This window comes from Zootoca vivipara, chromosome 5 (genome assembly GCF_963506605.1).
Source record: "Zootoca vivipara chromosome 5, rZooViv1.1, whole genome shotgun sequence".
In the NCBI taxonomy this organism is placed as follows: domain Eukaryota; kingdom Metazoa; phylum Chordata; class Lepidosauria; order Squamata; family Lacertidae; genus Zootoca; species Zootoca vivipara.
The window spans coordinates 62,918,636-62,944,284 of record NC_083280.1 but is presented as its reverse complement, the minus strand read 5'-3'; positions in this window follow the sequence as shown (position 1 = coordinate 62,944,284).

Below are 25,649 nucleotides of genomic sequence, written 5' to 3'. Positions count from 1 at the left end.
GAAAGCTCATACCAAAATAAAAACTTAGTTGGTCTTTAAGGTGCTACTGAAGGAATTTTTTTATTTTCTTAAATATTTGGTTCTTCTACTGTAGACCTTTATCTTTGGGTTTAAAGTTCTGCCCGACACTGTCATTTCATACCCTCAGGTTTTACATAACATGCTTGTCATTTTTTTGCAGTGGTTGACTAATACAGATGGAAAACATTTTGGGATGTCTACTCTCCTCTGGCATTTTCATCTGAAGACCTGGCAGCAGTGAGATATGATAGTGGAATGGAATAAAAATAGATCCAATGCATTTCTCAACAACAGCCTCCCCCAACCTGATGTTCTCCAAATGTTTTGGGCTATGACCAGCTCCTGTTACCTTTGACAGTTGGCCATGCTGGTTGTGGATGATGGTAGTTGTAGTTCAAAACACCTGGAGGACGTCAGGTTGGGGAAGTCTTCTGCACAAACTCAGTTCAGAGCTTGGTGTGTTTTGGATATATGAAAGAAAAAGAGGTGATTGAGCAGGAGAGCCGAGCTATACCTGGATTCAGTATTCTTTGACTGCTAGTGCAAGGGCTGTTGTGCTAACATAAGGGTGAGAAGAAGGGTTGCACAATATGAAATCCAACACAACAGTTGGGCTAGTGGAAGCTTGAGGTGCAGTAGTATCAGGGATACAGCAATCTGTCGCACAACCAGGCACAAGAACCATACTGGCGTCCTGCCCTTCTCTTGCACAAGCCATTCCACTAGCACAAGCCGTACGCAGCTAAGGGACATTAACTTAGTCCAGTGTTGAAATTCTCCAAGGGATCTTGGATGCCATCTAACCTAGATCACTGCTCTGTGCAGGGCCTACAATGTAGGGATACCACTCCAGCATCTTTGATGGATGGAAGTCCAACCTCTGCTTATATTCTTCCAGCGAAGAAGAGTCCAATACAGCCCAAGTTGGCCAGTTCTGTTGTCAGCAGCACTTGCCATTACAAAGCTTCTCATACAGTATATAAAAAATCTGCTTCCTTGCCATTTCGACCCATTATTTCTAGTCCTGCCCTCTGAAGCAATAGTGCAGGTGAGGGGAACCAGAGTTGGATGACAGACCAGGTATTTTTCTCCACACATATCCGTGGGACAAATTTGATAGGTGAACGATGCCACCAACTTGTCAATCATATTAAATCACAATGACATAACTTGTTTTTGCCTGCATGGTTTGAAATAAAACCTGTGTGCGCGTGCGTGCGCGCGCTTTACTTCCCAAGTGCCAATAGGACTGTGATGTGTCTCCCCAACGAATCAGATTCATGACCTATGAAATGTGTGTTTTTTAAAACAAAAACAAAAAACTAGGATTGAGAAAGCATTACTAAATGAGCAGAGACCTGGGTACCTGTTTACTGTTGAGGAGGTATGATTTAACTGTGTGCACATCCATGAAAATGAGCATAGAACTAAAGCTCTGGAGGTACTGTACTAAGTTTTAATAAAACTTAGTACAGAAGGACAGGAAAAGAACTGGGAAAGGTGGAGACCACAGAACATTTCTCCCATGCCAGAGAAGCAACTGGGACAGTAGGGACCCCCTTCTGAACCAAAGTAGAACATATTTTAGTTTAGTTTACAAGGGAGAAGAATGGGGATAAAACCAGAATTTGGCCATGCCCACGTGACTTTATTGGCTACACTCCATGGCTTTCTAGCAGCCCAACCAGGTCTAGTGGTCACCAGCTGCCACTGAGAGGATCCTTTCTTACCACCTGGACAAAATTTGTCCTAAAAGTGCCTCTCTGCCACGACCTCATTCTGCCTTCCTAGCCTAAAGAGTTGCAATTTCTTTAATTAAAACATTAATATTTTATTTTTCAAATAAAACAAAATGGGAGGTTTTTTCTTTTTTTGCAAACCATTCAAACATGATTCATAACATATTACAACTGCCGGCTTGCTGCAAGCAACATTGCCCAGAAGTGAAATCCCAAACCTGGTCTAAAAGTAAATTGTTCTCAAGAATGGTGTGGGAGGAAGAATAGATGTGGCCGCTCAACTCATTAATGTTGCCACTGTAATAAAAAATGGGAGTAAAGAGAAAGCGACTTGATGCTGCAAGAGAGGGATCTTTGCTTGCTTTTATGGCCAATGGAGTTTCTTTAAAAGGATCAAAGCGGCTGGTGCCAAAAGTTAACAAAGAGAGCACACTACAACTTTGAAATCTAGAAAAAGGAAAAGGAAATCCAGAAAAAGCCCAGTGGGTCCTTATCCTCAGGCTTGCAAACCAAAATATGAGTTTCTCTCATTGTTTACAAAATCACAACAAGTTGAAACTCACATATTTCAGTAGCATGTATTCACCAGTATGCATGCAGAGCTTCTGTGCATGTAGACATCTCAACATGTGCATAACTGTTAAATGCCAACAGAAGCTGAAATGCCGACGGAGGGGAAATTTGTTTCAGCTCACGTTTAAAAGTGAACCTACACAATGTGCCCTTCCCAAAACAATGCATTGTACAGCCTTTGAAATTTGCACATCCGTGAATTTTGCCCTTCAGTTCCCCAGCCATGTAATGTGCACACAAATTCACACACTGGTGTAAATTGCAAGTAAAAATACATATATTAAGGGGGAATAAGATTAAATATGCTTTATTTTAGGGGACATAGCTTTGCAAAAAATATGCATATTAGGCAAAATTGCATATAAAAGTTTGTGATTAACTGTCATGAGGGCCTTTTTTAAAAAAGCCAATTGTTGTGGAAATGTGGAGAGCTTAACTTAAAACTGGGAAAATGAGGAAACCCAAAACGGACAGATATGTGCATCCCTAGTCTGCAGGGCCATATGATTTGCTACAAGAGCCAGAGTAGAATCCTGCCCATCACTGGCCTAATTTGGAACACTTTCTGTCAACTTTCTTTTTCTTAGAAGATGGTTGTCATTTCAGACACCCTTTTCCACAACTTGGAAAGGAAACAAAGAGAATATTAAGGCGTTTGCTTCCTGCGTTGATAACACAAGGATATTTAATGATTAATCACATGGATATATGGAGAACAAGAGGATCCCCGTGTACACAATTTATTTATGAAAACAACAATTTTCCCTTTGGGAATCTTTCTTCTTTGGAGGCACAGTTTGTGACAGCTTTGTTCTGTGTAATTTGCAGGCATGTAATATTTAAGATACGTTTGTGAATTAAGCATTCCCCCACTAATGGTACTTCATTTGCATAGGGTATTTAGTTAACTGGGGATATTGTCTGTGCTACCAAAACCATTTGAGGGTTACCGCCTAGGAAATAAGATAATGATTCTGTGTATGATATAACCAGTTTCAGTGGTAATAATAAATATTCTAGTTACCGGTTCCCCCCCCCCATGTATAAGATGCCCCATGTATAAGACACCCCCTATTTTTGGGGACTCCAAATTGCCCAGAGTTGTTCAGGTTTTTTTGGGGGGGGGTTGCCCAGCAAAATCCAACAATCGTCTGCCCCATCGCCGGCAGAAGCAGCCAATCCCCACCCAATTGCCGCAGCGGCAGCCAATCAACACCACCCCTTGCCGCAGCCACCAATAACATGCTGCAGACAATATCAGGCTCGTGGCACTAACCAATCCAATGTCCCCCCCCAATGCACTATCCATGTGTAAGACGACCCCCAATTTTAAACATAATATTTAAGGTTTTTATATATATAAAAAAACCCTCGTCTTATACATGGAAAAGTATGGTAATTCCAAATTCATTAGACCTCCCAACCAGGATACATTCACAAATAAAAATAATTCATTTGTCTTCCTACTCCAGATGTTGACACATTTCGATTTATTTATTTTTCTTCTAAATGTTGGCAATATGGAGGTCAGCAACTGGGAGCCTCTTGGTCAAATCCGGCAAGGGTGAGGAGCCTCTGTCTGAGGTTTAGAACTCTATTTGGGCCACTTTCCACCCCCACCCCCCACTTTCTACAACCCCTCTCCCCAGAGCACACACTCACTAACCTTGCTTCATATTTTACTTGAGTATTTTTGCCCGGCTGAAATGTGTCCTGGAATTCTGATGATGTTACTTGCTTGCCTAAATAAAGGATAGAGTGTGTGTGTGTGTGTGTGTGTGTGTGTGTGTGTGTGTGTGTGTAGAAGCTAGCCTTTTGGACAAAAGCAGCTTTTGCCCCTGGCCCCACCCTCCACTGGTATGTGGCCCTTGGAAGGTTGTTCATAAGGGAATGTGACCCTCAGCCTGCAAAATACTCTTCATCCATGCTGTATGGCTTCAAAAGGCCCACCAAATTGCCAGAGGAAAAAGAAGAAGAATAACATAAGTTGCTGGTAGGTCATCAATCAATTTGATGTCCCCAAATAGCTCTATGAAAAACCAAAGGTGCAGCTAGGTCATTTTTAGGCTCTGAGGCTCTGTAGATGCTAATGTGCATTACTATACTTACTTCAAAATGTGGCTAGGCAGCCCCGTTGTTTTGAGGGACCCTCCAGCTTATTCTGCTAACTGGGGCCCTGGACTTCTGCTCAGATGGGCAACAGCAGAACAAAGATGCTTTTCTCTCTGAGAAACTGAAGGCACAAAAGTGGGGGGAGAGGGGAGATGCTTTTAAAATACATGCACAACAGCACCTTAAATAACAGTTTCTGGCAGGCGAGCGAAACACATTTGCAGCTAGAGTGCAATTTTTCATATAAAAAAAGTTCTCAACAAAGATTTAGAAGAGAAATGCTGACATGTCTTGAACAGCAGTGGAGGAAGCAGGCACTATGGTCATGTTGCCTAATGTGAAAAGTTCCTGAAGCTGACCCACTGTTTCTGTTTTGTGTAATTACAGTACTTAGGGAAGCATTTCCCAGCAAAAGAGGAAAAGGGTAACCTTCACTTCAACAGACTAGTCATTCTGCCTCCTTTCCTCTCTGGCGCCTCTAACTTTCTTGGAGGTCACGTTTAATGAGTGCATACACACACCTGAAAAATCAGGTGCATGAATTAAATACCAATTAGAGTGGTAAGAAAGCACGATTTAATTACTAGTTTCTATATTTAAGTCCACTCATTAGTTGTACCCAGGCCTGTGTGTTTATAGCACGGCAATTACTGAAACTCCAAAGGAAAAAATAGTGCTTTCATTATGTTGCTCTCTTGAAATGGAATGTTTACATGCATCAAAAAATCCCTTGTACGCTCACAAATCAGTTGTCAGAGTTGAAAGAATACTGTTATTTTAAAACATAATAAATGTGTAATAGTTATTGTTATGCAGCTTACACACACACACACACACCTTCCATTTAATATAATCAGTGTGAAGTAGATGTTGACCTACATTTTCAATTAATTGCAGGGGGAACACAAAATTGGTATTACAACAATGATTTTCTTCACTGGGTTACCTGTGACAGATCATCAAAAATAATAAATTACATCCTATCAAAAGTACCAACAGTGAAATATTGTCATATTACAAAACCGAAGCCACAGCATGACTTTAGAAAAATGTGGAAAATTGGGCTTGGTGAGCAGTATAAAGTTTAGATACGAGATGGAGAAAGAAATGAAAAGCATCTTAGGAAATAAATATGAGCACTAGAAACTCTATTATTCTGACCATTGGTCTGACTAGTCCAGGAGAGTTTATGCCTTCTTTTGCCATCCTTATTGTTGACCTCAGCCAACATGACCAATGGTCAGAAATTATAGACCAACAAGATCTGAAAGGCACTAGGTTGTGGAATCCTGGTCTATTCTGGCTGACGATGAGTCTTACCCATCCCTATAGCCTGAGTTCCTTTGAATTGGAGGTGCTAAGGACTGAACACTTTGCATGCACAGCACATGGTTTACCAGTGGAGCCATGGAGCCTCTCCATCATACTATTGCCCAGTATAAACCTCAGTCAAGTTACTGGCTACCCAAACATGTTGTAGATGATGGGAGGTAGCATAAAACTCCTGGCAATGGTCTGTGATGGCTCTACACACACACATGAGCCTGACACTGCTGCAGTTAAAAAGCAAGGATCCTCCATATGTGAATTTAATCTTATACAGCCTCCAGGTTACTTTCAAGGTTCCATTTCTGAAAATTCACAGATGTGGACCATCTACCCAAAAAAATCATGGCTGTGGGCTGTTCTTCACAAGGAGTACTACCAAGAATCATAGAAACAATTAACTTAGTAATGCTAGGATGATAGTTAATTAACTTAGCAATGCTAGGATGACAGTGTCATCACCAATTACTGCTGTTGTGGTGGGTCACAACTGACCCATCACTAAATGGACATATTTGAAGATGGCTATCATATCTCCTCTCAATCTCCTCTTTTTCAGGCTAAACACACCCAGCTCCTTCAACAGTTCCTCATAAGGCTTGGTTTCCAGGTCCGTGGTTATCTTGGTTGCCCTCCTTCGCACAAGTTCCAGTTTGTCAACATCCTTCCTAAATTGTGGTGCCCAGAATTGGACACAGTATTCCAGGTGTGGTCTAATCAAGGCAGAATAGAATGGTACTACTACTTCCCTTGATCTGGACACTATAGTTCTGATGACATTGTGGACTAGTGGTAATCTAACGCTGGTATCCACTAATCTTAAATTCAGTTCTCTGCATTTCTGTCAAAATTTCTGATTTTTTATTTTAAACTTCATCAGCGTTCTGTGGTGAATTTATTCTAAAAAACACATTTCTGTATGCACTTTTGACTAATGCACACAGGTTTTCAAGCGATTCCCCACAAAATGTCTTTTTGTATTACACTAATATACCTTTTTATGCACTGTTTACGCTGGAATGTGCATTTTTGTAAATATTGGTTGGCTAGGGAACTGCGTCACAAATTTTGGATAAATGCAAATTGTGAAGGATGGCTGTATTGCGGTTCTCACATTGTTTCAGAAAGTGCAACTTTGACAGATTTGACTTTAAATGTGTACTGAATTGAATTTCTCCCCCATCCCTTGTTGTCACTGCTATTCCAAAGGCAACACAATTTTGAGTAATGTGCCATTTAAAGCAGGGGCCATTATGGACATTTCCTTGATGAGTTCATTCAAGCACTGCATTTACCATGGTTGAAATCAAGTACTCACTCTCCAAATTAGTCTTGCATCACTAAATGTAAGCCATCCATTCCCACTATATTATCTTCCGTCATATATTGTTATATCGCCCATATCGCATGGCATAAAGCATCTTGAAGCAGTTTCTCTGTTTAGCTCTCAATTCACTTAGAGCAGTCAGTTTGCTGATGCAAGTAAGAATATCATTTAGGCCAATATCTGGCTGCTAGAGAGCCAACTCCTGTTTAATGTTACTACCACCATGCACCTGTATGGTCTGGAATTCTGGTTGTTGCATTTGAAAAAAGATTCTGTCCATTTAACATGAATTATCCACAAGGCTGTGGTGACAGAGGTTAATGGCGGCATTATTAGCTATTAACATAGTGCTGGGAATATGTGCTAATCAGCATTGGCTCTCAGACCAACCATTATTCCCCATAAAAATTCTATTAAGCATGCGGTTCAGGCTTGTCAACAACATTTGCTTGGCTGCAGAGAGTTCATTATCAACAAAAATGAAAATTTTGCAGTACCTTAATTTGTTAAAATTTGGGTCTGAATGCTACATGTGCCTTTTAGGTTTATGTTCCCTGTGACATGGCATGTGTGCACCAACTATTTCGTTGCATGCGCCACAGTTTCTGCACAGGAAGAAGGCTGATGGTGTTGCTGGATTTAATTTCCTTTGGATGAAAGCATATCAGAGACATATGGTCTAGTTGTGATGGTTGCTATATTTACAAAATATACAAGTATGCTTGGAGAAAAATGGGTGCTCCTACTAAGTAGACCCTCAGAGAGCACCTTGAGCGAGCCCTGCTGGATCAGGCCAAAGGCCCATCTAGTCCAATATCCTGCCCTCACAGTGACAGCTGGATGCCTGTGAGAAGGTTTCAAGGAGGACATGAGTGGAATAACACTCTTTCTGTTTGTGATTTCCAGCAACTAGGACTCAAAGGCCTACCACCTGTTTAGTTCCACCCACTCAGTAACAGCTAACTTCAGCTAGAAATTCTCGGCTCTCCCCTTCCTTTCTAAAAAAAAACCTGCCAATTGCTGTTTCTCACATATACACACATTTTTATTTATGTATTGGCATTTGACAGCCGACGTAATCAGGGGCTGAAGCATCATTCCTGTGAGATAGAGGTGGGATAGAGGTTAATATAATTATGCCTGATGTGGGTTTCAGTGTTTGGGATAGAGGTTGATATAATAATTACGCCTGGTGTGGGCAGAGTGAAGTTTTTTCTCCATCTCTCATTATACCATGGCCTGGAGCCCATCCAATGAAGCTGAATGGTGGGAGATTCCGGACAGATGAAAGGAAGCGCTTCTTCACAGGGCACATACTTAAGTAACCTATGAAATTTGCTACCCCAAGGAGTCATATTATAATGCACGACATTATAACATGGAGGATAAATGGCTGCTAAACATATAGCCATAATGACACTTCCTGAATGCCATTGCTGGGGAACAACAGTGGGAGAGGCTAACGTCCTCATGATCTGCTTTTGGGTTTCTCACAAGAATCTGGTTGGCCACCATGGAAAACAGGATGCTGGGCTAGGTAGACCTTTGACCAGCTTTTTAAAATGCTCCTGTTTCCTCTTCCCTCAACAGAAGGGGTGTTACCTTTCCCCAGACCTGATGAGCTTTCTTATTCAAAAACAAAGTCACTCCAACCTCACCATTAACTCTATTTTGACAAAACGTCAGCTGACCATAACGGACTGTGAAACAGCCACCCGTCTAACGAAACTGTGGTTGACCTTCAGCCATAACAATATAACAAAAACAACAAAGTTTGCTCAATAGTCATGCTGTTGAGTCTGTTGACTTTGCTGAAGTTTTAATCGTTGTTTTTTATTAATGTTTAATGTGTTTGCTTTTTTATGGGGGCTGTCATGCTGTAATGCAAGCTGCCTTTTGTGGTTTGAACCAAAAGAAAAAGCTATAAATCAATAGAATAGAATAAAATAAAAGGAACAAACGTGTGTGCTTGGATCAGGAATTTACAAAAGAAGACATGAATGCAGGAAAACGTGAAGAGGAGTCGTATGGGCAAGTATGAGCTACAAAAATACTGACTGGAAAGAGACGGTCTTGATGGCCGGATCACAGCTGAAATCTCCCCAACTAGGCAGTTGTCTAGCCAGTAATTTGATAGGAAGGAAGGAACTTAGGTGGTGTACACAGTCACCATGCATTTAATTCAAATCCACCCAAAGAATTCTGGGAGCTGTAGTTTGCCCCTCACATAGTTAGTTTCCAGCACCCTTCACAAACTACAGTTCCCATGATTCTTTGGGGGAAGCCATGTGCTTTAAATGCATAGTGTGTGCAGAGCCTTAATTTTAAAAAGCCACACTAGCTTTCCCTTAATCTTCAGAACAGATGAAACATGAGATCAGTAAACCTGGCTGCCTTGTTAATAAGGCTTCATGTTTACATCTTTCCTTCATTCTATTTTCCCAGCTCAGAATTAGTCAGGGCTGCACACACAACAGTCTGCCTGTGAATAGCCAAGGAGACACTGATTATTCAGTTATAGGGTGAGTGTTTTTAATGCCTCTTCTGTCTTGCAGGGTTGTCAGATCTTAGGATCTGCTGTTTCCTTGCCTTCTGCCAGGATCTTTGGGAACAGAGAATTTCAGGGAAATAAACGAGTTGCTAAAAGCTAAGGGGAAGGGGTACAGCTAGGGCTAGACTTTGGGGTTAGAATCCAGCATGGTCCAAATCCCTCCCAGAGAGCAGCAAATGACGAGGACAGTTGCAAACATGTTCTGAGGGGCCGGTAATTATCAGGACTACAGCAGACATGGAGAATGAATTGGATAAAATAGAGGGAGGGATTCCTCCCAGTGCAATTAATAGCTTCAAGAGGAGTATTAATCACGAATGCAGCAGGCAATAAATGGGTTAACCCCCACTTTCCTACCTGCTGCAATTCTAATCATTATCACCACAAACACACCCACCAGTGACTGTTATTTACATGTTTATAACATGACATTAGGTGCAAAGCCACATTAACATCTAGTTTCACCCTGATAGGTAAACATGAATAAGGCATATTTTGAAACCACACAAGGAATAGCGCAATAAGCTTCTGAGCCCTTAAGCTCCGGAGTTCTCAGGATCTTCTGACAACCTTATGTGTGATGTTGGGCTTTTTCATCATTGTGGGCCTCAGAGCATTGGGGGGGGGTAGCTTCTTACCTTACATTTTACATGCAAGCTCAGGTACCAGATGGCGGAATACTGTGTGCATGAACTGCATTAGTTGTGAAAGCCCAATCCTTTCCCAGCTGCTGCTTTTCAGGAAGCAGCATTCATCCTTTACTTTCTGGGATAGGGATTTTCTGGCCCTCCAGCTCATGTTGGTCTCCAAATATCATCAGCATGACCTTTGCACAGAAATGGTGGGAGTTGTAGTCCGGCAATATCTGGAGGGCAACATGTCCCCCACCTCTCTTTTACATTGCATAGGTGCAAGATTTCATGCTGCTGATTTCAGGAATCATGCTAACCCTTCTAGTGTGTGTACCCTAAAGACTGTCATGGACCAGAACCACTAGCATCCAAAAGAACAATAATCAGATCAGTTTATGCAGTCAGTTTCTGGCTATTATAGCAGGAAAGTACCAGGGGGAAGAAACAGCTTTGTAAAAAACAGATACTTCTTCCACATGCCCTCCATAGCAGGAACCTAGCTAATTTCCTAAACACAAATTAGACACATTTTAGAGAGCTGGAGCCAATCAAAGCTCTTCAGATGTTCACATGTTTACGGCTGCAAGTCTACCTTCACATTTTGTTGCACATTTTGTTGCACATTTGTTGCATTTATAGCCCACCTTTTCTTCCAAGGAGCTCAAGGCAGCATACATGGTTCAATCCGTCCTCATTTAATCCCAACAACCCTGTGGGGTAGGTGAGATTGAAAGACAATGACAGGTCTAAGGTCACCCAGTGAGTTTCATGGTTTTGAACTGTGGTCTCCCAGGTCCTGGTGGACATAAGCACTATACTATGCTGGCACTAGACATAGGAAATGCCACCACAGCAACCAGAAACACAATTGCTGCACATAGAGTAGGGGTGGCTAATCTGTGACCCTTCCACATACCGCGGAACTGCAGCTCTCATCATCCCTTGCCATTGTTCTGGGAAGAATTCAACACAAGTGAAATCTAGCTTTTTAAACAGCTTGTGAGTTGACACCAGGATTTCAGCTCTTGCTCATAAAGCTCAAATTCAAAATGCACCTTTCCCATAATATAGATAATCCCTGCATAACATGAGGGGAAATGCCTTTGTTTTTCTTTTTATTCTTTTTTCATCAGTTCTGGTCTCCAGGGAGAATGCTTTGCAGGGGAAAAACATCTCTTAATTAAGCGATAATTCCCTGATATAATGCCATGAGATATTTAAGCAATTTTCACATCTCTTTCCATTTAACTTCCGTAATTCCTGATAACAGCCAATTAATATCTATTTCCAACTAGATGTTAGCTTTTCTAATTTTTCGAGGAAGTCAAGTGCAAACAATCTTCTTTGACATTAAATTGCTGTCTGTTTCCCAGTGACTTCCTTCTATCAGCACATCTAGTCCAGCATCTTGTTTTCACAATGGCCTTCCACATGCTTGTGGAAAACCCTCAGACGGGACCCAAATACAACAGCAATCTTCACTCTTGCAGTTTTCCACAACTAGCATTCAGAAGCATCCATGCCTCCAACTGTGGAGGGAGAGCATAGCCATCACAGCTAGGAGCCTTATCCTCCATAGATTTGCCCAGTCATATTTTAAAGTCACTAAACTTGGTGGCCACCACTGCCTCCTGTGGGAGCAAGTTCCATAGTTTAACTTTGTGCTACATGAAGAAGTACTTTATTTTATCTGTTGTGAGTCAAAGAACAAAAAGATGGGAGAGAAAAAGCTGGCCCCTCACCTTCCACTCTGGCTGGTGTGTGGCTAGGCGGAGTTTAGGATGTGGTGGTTCTTCTGCCATGGATTCTTCCCCCCCCCCCAACTCCATTGGATTGATCTGCCCATTGTGACACTAACTAAGATTGTCAACCCTAGAGTAGGCATTAAAGGTAAAGGTACCCCTGACCATTAGGTACAGTTGCGGACGACTCTGGGGTTGCGGCACTTATCTCGCTTTACTGGCTGAGGGAGCCGGCGTACAGCTTCTGGGTCATGTGGCCAGCATGACCAAGCTGCTTCTGGCAAACCAGAGCAGCGCACGGAAACACTGTTTACCTTCCCGCTTGGAGCGGTACCTATTTATCTACTTGCACTTGACTTCCTTTCGAACTGCTAGGTGGGCAGGAGCAGGGACCGAACAACGGGAGCTCACCCCATTGCAGGGATTCAAACTGCCAACCTTCTGATTGGCAAGCCCTAGCCTCTGTAGTTTAGACCACAGCACCACCTGCATTAGTTTAATGCGGCATTAGTTTAATGTTGGATGATGGGCTTGAGGGCATCCTGAGCAAGTTTGCAGATGACACCAAATTGGGAGGGGTGGCTAACACCCCAGAGGACAGGATCACACTTCAGAATGACCTTAACAGATTAGACAACTGGGCCAAAGCAAACAAGATGAATTTTAACAAGGAGAAATGTAAAGTACTACACTTGGGCAAAAAAAAATGAAAGGCACAAATACAGGATGGGAGACACCTGGCTTGAGAGCAGTACATGTGAAAAGGATCTAGGAGTCTTGGTAGACCACAAACTTGACATGAGTCAGCAGTGTGATGCAGCAGCTAAAAAAGCCAATGCAATTCTGGGCTGCATCAATAGGAGTATAGCATCTAGATCAAGGGAAGTAATAGTACCACTGTATTCTGCTCTGGTCAGACCTCACCTGGAGTACTTGTCCAGTTCTGGGCACCACAGTTCAAGAAGGATACTGATAAGCTGGAACGTGTCCAGAAGAGGGCAACCAAAATGGTCAAAGGCCTGGAAACGATGCCTTATGAGGAACGGCTTAGGGAGCTGGGTATGTTTAGCCTGGAGAAGAGAAGGTTAAGGGGTGATATGATAACCATGTTCAAATATATAAAAGGATGTCATATAGAGGAGGGAGAAAGGTTGTTTTCTGCTGCTCCAGAGAAGTGGACACGGAGCAACGGATTCAAACTACAAGAAAGAAAATTCCACCTAAACATTAGGAAGAACTTCCTGACAGTAAGAGCTGTTCGGCAGTGGAATTTGCTGCCAAGGAGTGTGGTGGAGTCTCCTTCTTTGGAGGTCTTTAAGCAGAGGCTTGACAGCCATCTGTCAGGAATGCTTTGATGGTGTTTCCTGCTTGGCAGGGGGTTGGACTGGATGGCCCTTGTGGTCTCTTCCAACTCTATGATTCTATGATTCTATGATTCTAATGTTAATTAACACTGAGCAGAGCAGAATTCTCACTGAGCAGTTTTGGGGCTTCTGGCTCACTGAGGTGCTTCTAAAAAGTTTACCTCAGAGAATTTCCAGCAACTATTTTCCGATTTAGATTGACTCCGTTTTAAATCTTTAAATAACACTTTTATATTGGCAATAAGTTAGAATGGTTTTTACATGAGCAATAAAAAGATATCTCTTTTAAGTGCAATTCTTTATGTTCCTGAGCTGTTTTTGTTTTCTTTCAAAAACAGAACAGTAGGACATCAACTTTTCCTCCCTCCCTTTCTCTCCCATCCCTGATATATACCGGTATAAATTTTAAAATCTCTGTGTGTGTTTCTGTGAATGCTGTGGTAGAGGAACATTTGTTGGCCAAATTTGTTCAGCCCACTTCCCTCCAAATGAGAAAGGATATCATCATGAGAGAAGGAAAAACCAGAGAGAAGAGCAACTTTATTCCTTCACAGCATGACTCACTTTTCTTTTCAAGGAGTATAAGAATATGGGGAACAGCTGAGAAGAGCTTTGCTTTCCTCTCCTTCCTCACCTTAAGGCATAGCTGCCAAGTTTTCCCTTTTCTCGCGAGGAAGCCTATTCAGCATAATGGAAAATCCCTTTTAAAAAGGGATAACTTGGCAGCTATGCCTTAAGGGCTAGTCCAGGCATCCCCAAACTGCGGCCCTCCAGATGTTTTGGCCTACAACTCCCATGATCCCTAGCTAACAGGACCAGTGGTCGGGGAAGATGAGAACTGTAGTCCAAAACATCTGGAGGGCTGAAGTTTGGGGATGCCTGGGCTAGTCACTTAATCCTCCAATCTACAGCCTCAGTACTAGGTACAAAATATGGTCCTCTAGGGCTCTCTATCTGGCCCTTGGGACTCTCCCCAGACCACACCCCTCATAAGCCACACACTCTTCTAGACCTTATTTGCACACACACCATGAGTGGTTGTGCCTGACTGGAACTCTGAACTTTGAGAATGTCTCTTGTTTGCCTGGATGGGGGGGGGGAGAGGGTGGGTGCGCCAGTGTGTGTAGAAACCAACCTACTGTACAAAGGTAAAATTTGCATTTGTTGCTCCGCCCAATTTGGCCCCGCCTGCCGCTGTCATGTGGCCCCTGGAAAGTTGCATAGAGAGGAATGCAGCCCTCGTGCTGGAAAAGTTTCCTCTGCCTGCTATAGTAGAAGTGGACAAGCCAACTTGTAGCTTTGTGATTGCTTGCTACACACTCATCTCTGTAGGTTACATTGGATTCATGCCGCACCTGACAAGAGCGGAGAAATTGCATCACTGTGAGAGATTGAGTTAGCATGGAAGGGTTAGTGGCTGAGAGCAGAGAGTTTAAGGTCCAGGCCCAACTTCATTGTCAGGCACCTGTCCAGGCCATTGCCCCTGTTAGAAGGCAACTGCTCGCCCAAGGGATTTTCCTGGCCACCCTGCTCCTCGTTCTCCTCACTGTTGTTGCCTGTTCTCCTGTCTTGCTGATCATCAAAGGAAAGGCTAGAGTGAGGAGGTTCACCTGCAGCAACAACCTTTGCTTGCCTTGTGTTTGTTCTGAGTGGTTTTCCAGTTTGGGCCCTGCAAAGCACAAGTGAAACCAGGCCAGAAAGTTCAAACCCTGGTTTTGCTCAGCTCAAGATGCCCCATTGCCTTAGTCACACCACTGTAATCTGTGCTCCATCGCCCCAGGTGATAATAACAGTTGCTGCAAGGATTATGGCAGCTGTTAAGTGCTGCTGTCAGGATTGCTTAGTTAATATACGTGAATGTTCTTCCTTTAGCCGACAGGTAGTCCTGCTTTGGAAGCCTCTAAATACGGTGGCATCCAGATTTGTTAGGTCAAGGAGAGCAGAAGACTGAAGATGCACAGCAATGCACTGATGCATATATGTGCAGTGATATTTGGTGGGGGGAAAGAAGGTATGCACTGACCTTTGTGAGAATGTACAGATTGCATAAAAGTTTCTTTCCTGTTGACTCTTCTGCAGTGCGTCATAGTTATCCATATGGCAGCATTTTCCTGCAGGAGCTCTGGGCTACTTTGCACCTCCTTGGCATGTCTGACAGATGTTTGCCAGATGTACCTGCCGCGCTTTGAAACGCCACTGAGTACGGTGGAACACCCGACGGAGTTGAAAATGATGTCGCGGGGATTCCAGCAGAGGAAAGGTTAATTCATTTTTCATGGCTCCCTCGACTCCCGGGGCTACATCATTTGCTTGCTAACATTTGTCTTTATTGAATGCCACCTTTAGGAGACACATGATCAATGTGCACACCTCAGCACACTCCTTTTGTCTTCACACCTCTTTCATGCCTCCTTTGGAGATGCAGGGAGGCGGTGAAATTTATTCATTAGACAGTGTACTGCAAATAATCCTCAGCCTACTGGACGATAGGAATGTGTGAAACTACTTTCCAAAGGCCTCTGCCTCCTGAGAGAGATTGCTTGTGTGTTTACTTCAAAAAGCAAAGTTGACAAACATTCTGTTTTTCTTAGCTTCCAAGCTAAAGAGATTTGAAAATTCAATCTGCCTTCAAATAATGCTTGACATTCTCTCCTCCCCCCCCTTTCTTTTTTCACTATATAGTTATAGACCTCCATATTTTCGATAAAAGTAGCCCTTGGCTAGCCGCTACCCCTGTGATATATGTGTCAATAACTCTGTGAGATTGTTAACAGCTTGCTTCCTAAATTCCTCTCTGCTTTCTGAGCCATGTTGCAAAGAGTTTTCTTCTTCAAAACAAAAATTCTGGTTGTCTCATGGGCCTGGTGACAGGGCTGGCCCAAGACAGCATCCCATTTGCATTCCATTTACAGAAGTGAACTGGAATGGTAGTTAAATCTTACTTCAACACTAACAATGGGACAGCAGCTTTCACCATAACTGAGGGCAGCAAGCAGCAGACTAGAATAGGAGGCATCGTGCAGGCTTCATGGCCTAGGCATAGCTGCCAAGTTATCCCTTTTTTTAAGGGAAATTCCATTATGCTGAATAGGCTTCCTCGCGAGAAAAGGAAAAACTTGGCAGCTATGGGCCTAGGCCAGTGGTTTTCAACCAGTGTGCCATGGCACCCTGGGGTGCCTTGAATGGTGGTCAGGAGTTTAGCAAGCAACACTGGCCTCTGTCCTTTTTTCCATTCCTTCCTCCTCTGATGCCCTCTCACGTCTCTCTGCCTTCCAAAGGTTTGCACAGCCTTGGCTACAAGCTCCCTGGGCAAATGGTGCTTCCCAGGCTCCCAGGAGGCCCCTCTCTTTTGGGTGGATGGGGGTGACAGCTCAGAGACCAGAGGCAGCAGCTGCAGCTGCCCAGAGGCCCAGAGAGGGGAGAGGAAAGGAGGCTGAGGGAACCCTCCACAAGGGAGGGTGTTGGAAAAAAGGGTGAGAGGCTGGCAGCTCTGCAGGCAAGGGGTGACAGAACTTGACTGATGAGCCCCATGGGGCGCTGCAGAAAGAATGTAGTTCAAGGGAGCTGTGGACCCCAAAAGGCTGAAAACCTCTGGCCTAGGCAGTTCTGTCCTCCACTATTTCACTGGGACTCCTAGCATCTGCTGCCTGAGGTAACAACCTCACTTGGCCAAAGGTTAGGTCCGACCTTGGTGATGAATTTATATACTGCTCACATGCCAAAGTGGCTTCTAAACAGTTTAAACCTTTAAAAACTAAGATACAGAATCTAGAACTGCAGCTGGAAGGGAAGCAAACCTTGCAAGTGTAAATGCCCTCCTAGGACTATATAGGTACAGAATCAATATGCATATATGATATACAGTAGATCAATCTGCAATGAGTTTTTATCTTCAGGATGCCACTCCCCATTCTGGAGACTTAACTGGAGGTCAATAAATGATGCTACTTACATACATGTACTTACATGTATTAGATTAAATGCATTTTAATAGCATCATTTATTGACTTCCAGTTAAGTTTCCAGATTCTCATTTCAGATCCGAAAGCCATTTCAGGACTGGACATATTACCTAACAAGAAAACTGTGGAAAATAAAGTAATGTGGTTTTTGTGCTTCCTTATTATTTCAGCAATATATATTCTATTGGAACACATTTCAATATTTTAACAATGAAGAGTAGATCCCCACCCCACCCCCCGGCTAAACCTTAACATGACTGTCGTTATGTGCTGGGGAAAGTCACATTGTTTCTGTTCTCCAGACAATGCTGTTCTGCGGGGGCATTTTCTTTCACTGACATATGCCAAATTATACAGAATCTCATCCATCTAATTGCATATCATGTACAGTGACCTTTAGAAGTGTATTTTAGGGCTCCTAGACTCACTCTAACCTTTGAAAAAGAGCTCCAACCAAATGTAGCGCCACTTTCTCTACCCCCTCCCTATCCCCCGGCTCAAAATTTTCCATTGGCTCCCTGTGGCATCATCTGTCTCTTAGCCCTGGGCTTTGTCCTGGCTCAACAGAGTCAGATTTCCTGGTTGATACCGTTTCATGCCTTGTCCAACTTTCTGGTGACTGAACTATCTGCCCACATAGTCTGATGACGTCCATCTATTGTAGGGAATTTTATGTTGATGTCTATGAGGCTCTTTAAAGTACACTTTCCAACAGGGATCCTACCATCTCACTTAAAGGTGCGAATCTGAAGTTTGCTGGAGCCTTCCCAATATCTGAATCAAGCAGGAACGCATCATACAAGTTGACATTATATTAACGATTTACTAAGCTGCAGCTAGAACAGAACTGATAGACTAAAGAATCAGAAATAACACACCAAAGAATTAGCAACACATGCAATTATTGTCCTTGCTTCTCTCCTGCACACTTGCTCACAGTCTAGGCAGTTCCTCCATTCCCAGTCTTACCCCTCTGCCATCTGTATCCTTTTATCTCCTTTTCACTGTCCTTACAAAAATAAACTTCTGTTTAAAAGTCTTGCACAAGCATGCTTTATGTCCTCGCTTTGCTTCTGTTCATGTTGTAAGTTCCTAACTGCTTTTAGTTATGATATGCTGTAAGTCTTGTGAGTTCATGTCCCCATAATCTTGAATCCCTTTGATTAATCAGAAAATAATATATTATCTCTATATAGGTATATGTATATCAATATGCACCACTTGTTCTAGTCTTATACTATATCATTTTCAGCCATCACCTTGATATTGATTATTACTTCTTTTGTACCTATTATGGAGGGTGACCAGGAAGATTTGGGGTTTCCATCCTCTTGCTTTGAATAACCCCCCCCCCAAAATCCATTTTTGTGCGACCACAATGGAATAAGTCTTATTCATTAGCTATAGGCAGTGTGTGCACACTCCCATTTATTCTGCATCCACGTGTTCCCACGGCTGATTTGTGAAACCATGCACACACAATGTTAGCTGCAATCCACATCTATCCTGTAAATTGCTGTGTTTTGATGTGCGTGTGTCTCCCCTCCCCCCAATCAGCTTCGATCCAATTTGAAAATGTAAGCCATATGAAGACAGCCATGCCGCCTCTCTGTCCACTGGTGTGGACAGACAGCAGGCAACTTGAAAGCACACCCAACCATACTGATGTGGAAATGTGATTTGAAATTCAGTGGAAGAAATCACTCTGTGTTTTAAGCTGGCAATGTGTACACAGCCAAATAGTCCGAGAAAGGATATTCTATTTACTTCCTCTTCTGTGCCCCATGGAGCGCCCAAGAAGTCTGGCAGCTAAAGGTTTGACCTGAAAGCCTTTTAACCCCTCCAAGTTGCTTTTAAATGTTTCTGTGCTCATTCTGCTGTCCTGTCCTTTCGTTGAGGATTAAGTGAGAGTTACTTCAAATCTGTCAGTGAGCCTTCTGAATTGACAAAAGCTGGAGGATTTGAGTGGCAGAAGTTATTCGCTCCTTTCCAAGTATAGTCACCTCTTCAAGGTTCCCAGCACTTGCTGTTTTCGGGAATTAAGAAAGTGAAATCCACATTCATAAAGATTACAAGCTTCACAGCTATGTATTTGGGGTCCCTGATCCTGTCAGTCCCATCCCCTCCAAATAGAGGAGGAAAACTCTGGACCTGATGATGTCACGCCCAAAAATCTCTTTTGCTCCACATTACCAAGAGGGAGAAGAGAAGTGATGCAGCTCTACAGTTCTGGGTGATAGCCATATGTCTCATATGGTATATAGTTTTGCTGCTCTGAAAGCAAAAAGCAAAGCCAAGATCAGCGGCAATGCAGTCCATTAAAAATATAGAGGGAGAAATGAAGCGTTAGGAGGGGGTGATACCATGCTGAGGATCCAATCCAGAATAGGAACAAAGAAAGATTACATCTCCATGTAGTTCAGTACTGTTTACACTGACTGGCAGAAACTCTCAAGGATTTCGTAAAGGGGGTCTGCCCCTTCTAGCTCTAAATTGAAGGGTCTAATAGTGTTAGAATGGAATCAATGCTTGGAGCATTAAAACCAGGAAATAGCCAGACCTTGTTTGTTAGACACATGTGTATTAGGACAGACATGTGTGTATTAAGCTGTGTTAGACGCTTCTAAATCCTGCAATCATCAAGTGTTAAAATTAAACTAGACACATTTGATCCTGTGAAATTAGCATGTGTTATGGGCTAATTAAGCAAAGCTAACTTCCTCATGAAGTAGGGCCTGGGGTGAGCCATTAAAACAGAGATTTCCAAACTTTTCATGTTGGTGACACACTTTTTAGATATGCATCCTTTCGCGACACAGTAGTCCAGTTTTGCTAGCAAACCAGACGTTAAACTAACCCCTTTCCAGCCACTGAGAAGAGTTTGCGTGACACACCTACACACTGCAACTGACACACTAACGTGTTGCGACACACAGTTTGGAAAGCTCTGTATTAAAGGAACAAAATAGATGAAAGGAACTCTGTAAAAGATGGGTAGGGCCCCTTTCACTCAACAGAAAATCCCATGTGCGCTAGGCACTCAGAGGAGGGAGTTACGTGACCAGGACAAGCAGAAAGTAGAGGGCAGAGAAATAGCTGAGGACTACTTGAATCCAGACTGTGGCTATGGAAGAAGCAAGACTTTGGGGGTTATAGTTCTGGGGCCCTCTCCATCATAGGCTCAGGTTGTATATGTGTGATAAACCATATATCCTAAAGACACCACAGTCTCTGCTGTGCCTCATTGCTCAAAAGGAAACATATTGACTCTGGGTAAGTGTGCCTGGAACTCTTGGAATCACACACTGCTGTGGAGATTGGAATGGTGTGTAACAATATATTGTATGAGTAAGGCAATGGTTTCTTCCAAGTAAGATAAGGGCATCTTAATTGAAACAACACATCTTACTTGACCCTTCAGCTCAGATTGTTTGAGCTGTTCTCAGCACACCCTGAATTGCTTTGTCCCCAGTTGTTTTTTATACCTGAGCTGGAATAATGCCGTGTTATTTCTACTACACTGCACAGAAACCACAGCCGAAATTTCCCCTCATTCATACCTGATCCCCCAGACTGTTGTGGAGTCCAAGTAACTTCAGTCCCTAGGCAACACCAATGTAGCTACAACAAGCAACACTATTGTGTAAAGTATCTATGGGCTTCTACACTTAGGAAACAATACTTAGGAAATGTAATTGGTTCCGCTACACACACTCACACACCCTTTAAAAAGCCACAACCTAAATATTATGGGATGCATTCAACCAACGTTTACTCAAAATAGAAACACTGAAACTTATGGGCCTAAGTCATGGCCATTAATCTCAGTGGGTCTAGTCAGTAAAAGTTAGCTGAATACAACACACATAATTTGGATTGGCAATAAAGAAATAACATGCACACACACACACACGGCTCAGTGATGGAGAGTACATTATTTGCATGCAGCTCTATTCTAGCATCTGTAGTTATAGTTTTAAAAGATCATTGATAGTACAGGAAGTGAATGATGTCTGCTTTGTGAGCCTAGTCCTAGACAGTCACTTTTTAATCAGGATAGCCCATTCTAAGCTAGATGGGCCACTGTTCTGACAGTATAAGGTAATGTAAAGGGGGAAATGCACGTGGTTCACTTTTTACTGCTAACCTACCTTATTCATACTTCCCAAAGGCAGATATACTTTGAGATTCACATCTTTCTGAATTTTGAGATGTGGTTTAGTCAAAAATACACCCTCAAAGGCATACATTAAGTGAGATCAAAAGTGTGCATATTAATGAAAATAATGCACAGCAATGTATCATGTTGGGGGGAACTGCATGCAACAATGTGCATATTGGGCAAAAATAGATTTTAAAAATCATGTCTGCAAAAGAAATGTACACACAAAGGTGTACACGCTTTCATCCAGACTTTTTTTTTTTTAAAAAGAGCACATGCTGTTACAGAAATAAAGAGAACTGAAATTACACGTGAGAAACTAAGAGAAACTGGCACAGACAGATTCATCCGTCTCTAGCGTAAGGCAACATTATATGTTTATACACATGACACCTTATTTCAGTATTGACACTGAGATTGTTGAAATGTAGCAGCACACAGATGACAAAGGTATCATCCCTTCTGTACTATGACATCATGAGGCACTGAGAATCCCTTTCATCTAAGAGTAAGCTGACTAAAAAAAAGGCCATATCAGTGGAAATTAGTATATCTTTTCAGCTCTGGTAATGAAATTTTGTTTCAGCATAGTTGTAATATAGGTCAAGCAAATTAGCTGGAAAAGATAATTAAACAGCATAGTAGTTTACTTAAGCAGAGAAATACCAAAAATAAAATAAAATAAAATAAAATTCATCCTGCCTGTGGTTTTAAAGAAGGGTTTTTTTCCCCATAATGATTGCCTTCCTTCAGGGGCAAAAACCCACGAGTATCACCACGGTGCTGTGGAGTAAGGCCTAGAGCAATAAATGAAAGGGGGAAAAATATATTCAACGAGAAAGAGACTGCAGCTGATAAATATTTGATCAGATACACAAATTCACACAGTTTGATAATGCCTGGAGGAATTTGCCATCATTTATTAACTCGCGCAATGTAAATGTACAGCACTATGTTTCTGAAGAAACAAAACATTGATAAAAGTCATTACCTTTCCACCCTCCCCCCCTTTTGCTGTGTCTTCACTTGGGATTTTGCCAAAAATATAAGCATCTGAAACCCTGTCAGACTTCGCACTTTGGCGGATGAAACAAGGGAGTCAAACAAAAGGAACCATGGAATCTCAGTGCGAATCAAATCACCAGCATGTCTATCGTGCCCTGGATAGGATGGGGGGTACTCACACCAAATGTTTACCCTAGTACACAAGGAAAGTTGTGGGTGGGTGTAGCGGGGTTCCGTTCAGTGTGCACTGGTGTGTAAAGGGATTGTGAAAATGTCCATTTTGATAGGTGCACACTTGGTGGCAATGTATAGCAGGTTTCTGGATGTATACCAAGGACAGTGTGCGTGGTTTTTGCTACATCGCCGTATGCATGGAAAACGTCATCTTTGAAGAAACACTTTCATGGAGTAAATAGCCCACCTAGGCTTGTGCTTTTGAGACTTTTCTCATCGGAAAACTGCTGCTGTGGCACAGCTTGTTTGGGTGAAAGAATATCCTGCTGTAAATAAAAGGCTGGCCCTACCATTTGTGGGAATTAATGATGCAGCCAAAATAAAATTTTGTGTGTTGCTAAATAAGCGAAGGGTCATGACACTGTAAATTCCTGGTGGGAAATGTAACAATAGGAAAATGATCCTTATTACTTCCTTCCTACTCAGAGCTCAGTCTCTTTCATTGCCATGGAAGTAGCTGATGAGAATGGATGCTAGTCCATAGCTGTCAAGTTTTCCCTTTTCTCGCGAGGAAGCCTATTCAGCATAAGGGAATTTCCCTTTAAAAAGGGGAGAGCTTGACAGCTATGTGCTAGTCCTGTGCTCTTCTGAGCACAGACTCCATTTTAATTTCAACCATGTATTTTGTAATCTAGAAGCACAATCTCCCTGACTTATTTTTCACAGCTGCTTACTGCTGAATCGATTCTGAAGCTTTATATAAATAAACAATATTTTACATTACAGACTTGTGTGGGGTTATTTTTTCCAAGGGATAAAAAGGGAAAGATCCTGTCAGCTAAAGAATCCTGGATGATTCTTAATAAGGTTAAGCAACCTTTGTCCCTGCAAAGGGATGGTAATTTTAAACTCTGTAAACTGGATGTTAAACTCAAACAAGTGAGTAAAGAAGGATCGTTAATAAATAATAGCCTCTCCTACCCTTTGAATCCACCCAGCACCATTTACATAGAGTGAGGCAGCTGGCGGCAGAAGTCTTCCTCCATCTTCCTTGAGCGCTCTAGAGTAGCCCACTCTCCTCAGGTACATTGGGGCTGTTGCCCCATTGCCAGCTTAGAGTAATATTCCAGTGTGCCAGTCTGGAACAGAAGTGGAGCACCAGACAGGTATTTTCCACTGGGCTGTCCCAGATTAAATATGATTTAACGAAAGCATTTCTCTAAATTCCCCAGTAAGTGTTCTGGTGGCACAGGTGAACGGGAGCTGTCCACGGTTGTAGTGAGGCTTTAGTATTTCAGAAAGAACAGAATATATATATTTACTGTTTCTAACACACAGTCCACATAATTTGACGGGTGGGCACATGCTCTTGTATGCTCCTTGGATGCAACAGAGAAATGAAGGAAGTAGTGCTCAAAATGGGAAATATGCTCACAGTTACTGGGCAGGCAGATGCTCCCTAAGCAAACATGATATGCTTAATAGCTGGTCTATTAAAAAATCCTCACACCCTTAGGTTTCCCTGCCTCTCAAGGGTCATAATCCACAATTCACTCATTCCAAGGTGGTTTCATTTGACTTTCATAGGGCTACTCTAGAATAGATGGGTGGTGAAGTGCAGCCAAGGACACTTACGGCTTAGGGGGTTCTGTCTTTGCCCATATTTCAGTGAGCATCTGCATTAAAAAGACCTCTGTGTATACTACTCCGAAAATTGTTCACAGCATCTGATGCCTTTTCTATTCCCAATATGGAAACTTCCCAATTTATTTCAGGAGGGGTAAGGGCAAACTCGAGAAGCCTCATTCAGCGTGCTTCCTTCAGCACAAACCCGTAAAGAGTTTAATCCCCTAGGCCAGAACTCAGGCGGTACAAATTAGCTGGTAAGTTGCCCTGAAGAGACAGCTAGGCATTTCCTTTGTGTGCTTTTAGAGCTTCCCTTCCCGAGCTTTTGCAGCCCCATAACTGGGGAAGGAGACCTTCAGATGCAAATTCTTTGCGAGGGTGACCTTTTCCATTGTCTGCTGCAGCACAATGGCCACCTGCGATGCAGAATAAATCACACTGTTGTTTATAGAACGCCCATAAAACCCCAAGTGAACTACATTAACGTATTATTGCAGAAAGCAAGTAAACATACAAAAGCAGCATGATTGTGAGTTATGGCCTACAAAAGCACACATTTCATACAGGGGGAAAAATGGGAAAGGGCTCTTGGGAGACTTGCTGAGACGTGGGGCTCGCAGGGCTGCATTTATTAATTTACTGGTGCCAGCGCGTATAAAACAGACAAAACTTACAAATGACTTACAAGCCTACAACCAGTTCAACGTGCAGAACTAGAAGTCCTCCATGCTATGGGCCAAAGTGCACACAAAATGCCACACAAAAGAAACAGATTTTGCCATGCTTCTATCATATCACCAATGGAGTGTGCGCTTGCATGGGTAGATAACTTGCATATAGCCCATACCTTTGCTATCCTCCTATGCTCCAGGTAAAGGCTATCCTGTTTCCAAAGGGCTCTTGATCCCCGATGCTCTACATTGTATTAATTAGTAGACAGAGTTATTAGTGAGTTATTCGCGCCGTTTGGGAAGGCGCTGGTGGTCTGTTATGGTCTGTGGACTGCCGGCACTGCTTTGATTACTGCTGCTTTGCAAATATGGGCTTGTTTTATCTGCTGCTATTGGGTTTTTACTGCTTCTGTATTGTTATTTTAATGGCTTTTTTATTTTCCCAAGAGCTGCCTGGAATACCACTGCGTGGAAGAAATGCAGTGTTAAATAAATAAATGGCTAGCATCTTGTCTGCATGCCAGTCACTGCCAGCACTGGTACAGCACAGCAGCTAAGAGCATGAGGAAGCCATTGATTCAGATCTCACCATTGTCATGAGCTTATCAAGCAGCCTTAAGCAGACAGCCCCCGCAAGCACATTCATCCAATCTACAATTCGG